Raw genomic sequence first — 521 nt, 5'->3', positions numbered from 1 at the left:
ATTACAATTAAGATCATTAGTAGCTCTTTTCACAGATAACAAATTTGATGTGAAACTAGGCATATAAAGTGCTTCAGAGTCTTTATCAAATAGTTTCAGGTTTCCTACTCCAGTAATAGGTATACTATCTCCATTTGCAATTAGAACACTCCCTAGAGCCAGTTTGACATTGCTAATGAGATTTACATCCCTAACCATATGATGTGAAACTCCTGAGTCAATTATCAAGGGTCTAGTGGTTTCAAATGCATTTATAATAGAGTTTAAAGCATAACTACTAAGGTTACCAGAGTTGGCATTGAGGGCCTTTATAAGAGCCTCAAGGTCAGACTTGCGGATGAAAGTATCCTCATTGGATGACTGAGAAGTGGCTTGAGACCCTGATCCAACCACACGAGTAGTTGCTGTCATGGCTCTCCCATCTTCTCCCATGCGCATAGTAGGATAGTTTGGCTGAGAACCTTCTTGAGCTCTAGCTTCATGAGCTCGGCCTTGATTGTATTTGTTGGATGAAGCTGGCC

Source organism: Brassica oleracea, chromosome C9 (assembly GCF_000695525.1).
Source record: "Brassica oleracea var. oleracea cultivar TO1000 chromosome C9, BOL, whole genome shotgun sequence".
Lineage (NCBI taxonomy): Eukaryota > Viridiplantae > Streptophyta > Magnoliopsida > Brassicales > Brassicaceae > Brassica > Brassica oleracea.
The sequence above is the reverse complement of the archived record's forward strand: the minus strand, read 5'-3'. Positions refer to the sequence as shown.